Below are 4,595 nucleotides of genomic sequence, written 5' to 3'. Positions count from 1 at the left end.
CCAGCACTGAAAGCTCTACCTGGTTTTCACTGTCCCTTGGAACTGCATTCGCTGCCGCACAGACATTATCTCTCCGCATAAGCTTTATTTGTTTATGATGCAACAATGCCTATGTGACTCTGGCAGAACCCGGCTGCCAAATTTGACACGTCCAGCGATTGCGCCCACACGAAAGCTGCCTGCACTGAAAGCTCTACCTGGTTTTCACTGTCCCTTGGAACTGCATTCGCTGCCGCACAGATATTCGCGCTCTGCAAAAGCCTTGGTTGGTTATGATGCAACAATGCCTATGTGACTCTGGCAGAGCCCGGCTGCCAAATTTGAAACGTCCAGCGATTGCGCCCACATGAAAGCTGCCAGCACTGAAAGCTCTACCTGGATTTCACTGTCCCTTGGAACTGCATTCGCTGCCGCACAGACATTCGCGCTCTTCGCAAGCCTTGGTTGGTTATGATGCAACAATGCCTATGTGACTCTCGCAGAGCCCGGCTGCCAAATTTGAAACGTCCACTGATTGCGCCCACACGAAAGCTGCCAGCACTGAAAGCTCTACCTGGTTTTCACTGTCCCTTGGAACTGCATTCGCTGCCGCACAGACATTCGCACTTTGCGCAAGCCTTGGTTGGTTATAAAGCAACAATGCCTATGTGACTCTCGCAGAGCCCGCTGCCAAATTTGAAACGTCCAGCGATTGAGCCCACATGAAAGCTGCCAGCACTGAAAGCTCTACCTGGTTTTCACTGTCCCTTGGAACTGCATTCGCTGCCGCACAGACATTCGCTCTGCGCAAAAGCCTTGGTTGGTTATGATGCAACAATGCCTATGTGACTCTGGCAGAGCCCGGCTGCCAAATTTGAAACGTCCAGCGATTGCGCCCACACGAAAGCTGCCAGCACTGAAAGCTCTACCTGGTTTTCACTGTCCCTTGGAACTGCATTCGCTGCCGCACAGACATTCGCTTTCTGCAAAAGTCTTGGTTGGTTATGATGCAACAATGCCTATGTGACTCTGGCAGAGCCCGGCTGCCAAATTTGAAACGTCCAGCGATTGCGCCCACACGAAAGCTGCCAGCACTGAAAGCTCTACCTGGTTTTCACTGTCCCTTGGAACTGCATTCGCTGCCGCACAGACATTCGCGCTCCGCGCAAGCCTTGGTTGGTTATGATGCAACAATGCCTATGTGACTCTCGCAGAGCCCGGCTGCCAAATTTGAAACATCCACTGATTGCGCCCACACGAAAGCTGCCAGCACTGAAAGCTCTACCTGGTTTTCACTGTCCCTTGGAACTGCATTCGCTGCCGCACAGACATTCGCGCTCTGCACAAGCCTTGGTTGGTTATGATGCAACAATGCCTATGTGACTCATGCAGAGCCCGGCTGCCAAATTTGAAACGTCCAGCGATTGCGCCCAGACAAAAGCTGCCAGCACTGAAAGCTCTACCTGGTTTTTACTGTCCCTTGGAACTGCATTCGCTTCCGCAAAGACATTCGCGGTCCGCAAAAGCCTTGGTTGGTTATGATGCAACAATGCCTATGTGACTCTGGCAGAGCCCGGCTGCCAAATTCGAAACGTCCAGCGATTGCGCCCACACGAAAGCTGCCAGCACTGAAAGCTCTACCTGGTTTTCACTGTCCCTTGGAACTGCATTCGCTGCCGCACAGACATTCGTGGTCCGCAAAAGCCTTGGTTGGTTATGATGCAACAATGCCTATGTGACTCTCGCGGAGCCCGCTGCCAGATTTGAAACCTCCACCGAATGCGCCCACACGAAAGCTGCCAGCCCTGAAAGGTCTACCTGGATTTCACTGTCCCTTGGAACTGCATTCGCTGCCGCACAGACATTATCTCTCCGCATAAGCTTTATTTGTTTATGATGCAACAATGCCTATGTGACTCTGGCAGAACCCGGCTGCCAAATTTGAAACGTCCAGCGATTGCGCCCACACGAAAGCTGCCAGCACTGAAAGATCTACCTGGTTTTCACTGTCCCTTGGAACTGCATTCGCTGCCGCACAGACATTCGCGCTCTGCGCAAGCCTTGGTTGGTTATGATGCAACAATGACTATGTGACTCTGGCAGAGCCCGGCTGCCAAATTCGAAACGTCCAGCGATTGCGCCCACACGAAAGCTGCCAGCACTGAAAGCTCTACCTGGTTTTCACTGTCCCTTGGAACTGCATTCGCTGCCGCACAGACATTCGCGCTCTGCAAAAGCCTTGGTTGGGTATATGCAAGAATGCCTATGTGACTCTCGCAGAGCCCGCTGCCAAATTTGAAACGTCCACTGATTGCGCCCACACGAAAGCTGCCAGCACTGAAAGCTCTACCTGGTTTTCACTGTCCCTTGGAACTGCATTCGCTGCCGCACAGACATTCGCGCTCTGCGCAAGCCTTGGTTGGTTATGACGCAACAATGCCTATGTGACTCTGGCAGAGACCGGCTGCCAAATTTGAAACGTCCAGCAATTGCGCCCACACGAAAGCTGCCAGCACTGAAAGCTCTACCTGGTTTTCACTGTCCCTTGGAACTGCATTCGCTGCCGCACAGACATTCGCTTTCTGCAAAAGTCTTGGTTGGTTATGATGCAACAATGCCTATGTGACTCTGGCAGAGCCCGGCTGCCAAATTTGAAACGTCCAGCGATTGCGCCCACACGAAAGCTGCCAGCACTGAAAGCTCTACCTGGTTTTCACTGTCCCTTGGAACTGCATTCGCTGCCGCACAGACATTCGCGGTCCGCAAAAGCCTTGGTTGGTTATGATGCAACAATGGCTATGTGACTGTCGCAGAGCCCGGCTGCCAAATTCAAAACGTCCAGCGATTGCGCCCACACGAAAGCTGCCAGCACTGAAAGCTCTGCCTGGTTTTCACTGTCCCTTGGAACTGCATTCGCTGCCGCACAGACATTCGCGCTCTGCAAAAGCCTTGGTTGGGTATATGCAAGAATGCCTATGTGACTCTCGCAGAGCCCGGCTGCCAAATTTGAAACGTCCACTGATTGCGCCCACACGAAAGCTGCCAGCACTGAAAGCTCTACCTGGTTTTCACTGTCCCTTGGAACTGCATTTGCTGCCGCACAGACATTCGCGCTCTGCGCAAGCCTTTGCTGGTTATGATGCAACAATGCCTATGTGACTCTCGCAGAGCCCGGCTGCCAAATTTGAAATGTACACCGATTGCGCCCACACGAAAGCTGCCAGCACTGAAAGCTCTACCTGGTTTTCACTGTGCCTTGGAACTGCATTCGCTGCCGCACAGACATTCGCGCTCTGCAAAAGCCTTGGTTGGGTATGATGCAACAATGCCTATGTGACTCTGGCAGAGCCCGGCTGCCAAATTTGAAACGTCCAGCAATTGCGCCCACACGAAAGCTGCCAGCACTGAAAGCTCTACCTGGTTTTCACTGTCCCTTGGAACTGCATTCGCTGCCGCACAGACATTCGCGCTCTGCGCAAGCCTTGGTTGGTTATGATGCAACAATGCCTATGTGACTCTGGCAGAGCCCGGCTGCCAAATTTGAAACGTCCAGCGATTGCGCCCACACGAAAGCTGCCAGCACTGAAAGCTCTACCTGGTTTTCACTGTCCCTTGGAACTGCATTCGCTGCCGCACAGACATTCGCACTCTGCAAAAGCCTTGGTTGGGTATGATGCAACAATGCCTATGTGACTCTCGCACAGCCTGCTGCCAAATTTGAAACGTCCAGCGATTGCGCCCACACGAAAGCTGCCAGCACTGAACGCTCTACCTGGTTTTCACTGTCCCTTGGAACTGCATTCGCTGCCGCACAGACATTCGCGCTCTTCGCAAGCCTTGGTTGGTTATGACGCAACAATGCCTATGTGACTCTGGCAGAGCCCGGCTGCCAAATTTGAAACGTCCAGCGATTGCGCCCACACGAAAGCTGCCAGCACTGAAAGCTCTACCTGGTTTTCACTGTCCCTTGGAACTGCATTCGCTGCCGCACAGACATTCGCGCTCTGCAAAAGCCTTGGTTGGGTATATGCAAGAATGCCTATGTGACTCTCGCAGAGCCCGCTGCCAAATTTGAAACGTCCACTGATTGCGCCCACACGAAAGCTGCCAGCACTGAAGGCTCTACCTGGTTTTCACTGTCCCATGGAACTGCATTCGCTGCCGCACAGACATTATCTCTCCGCATAAGCTTTATTTGTTTATGATGCAACAATGCCTATGTGACTCTGGCAGAGCCCGGCTGCCAAATTTGAAACGTCCAGCGATTGCGCCCACACGAAAGCTGCCAGCACTGAAAGCTCTACCTGGTTTTCACTGTCCCTTGGAACTGCATTCGCTGCCGCACAGACATTATCACTCCGCATAAGCTTTATTTGTTTATGATGCAACAATGCCTATGTGACTCTGGCAGAACCCGGCTGCCAAATTTGAAACGTCCAGCGATTGCGCCCACATGAAAGCTGCCTGCACTGAAAGCTCTACCTGGTTTTCACTGTCCCTTGGAACTGCATTCGCTGCCGCACAGACATTCGCGCTCTGCGCAAGCCTTGGCTGGTTATGATGCAACAATGCCTATGTGACTCTCGCAGAGCCCGGCTGCCAAATTTGAAATGTAC

This window comes from Mycteria americana, unplaced genomic scaffold (assembly GCF_035582795.1).
Source record: "Mycteria americana isolate JAX WOST 10 ecotype Jacksonville Zoo and Gardens unplaced genomic scaffold, USCA_MyAme_1.0 Scaffold_27, whole genome shotgun sequence".
Lineage (NCBI taxonomy): Eukaryota > Metazoa > Chordata > Aves > Ciconiiformes > Ciconiidae > Mycteria > Mycteria americana.
Note: the sequence above shows the minus strand (reverse complement) of the source record.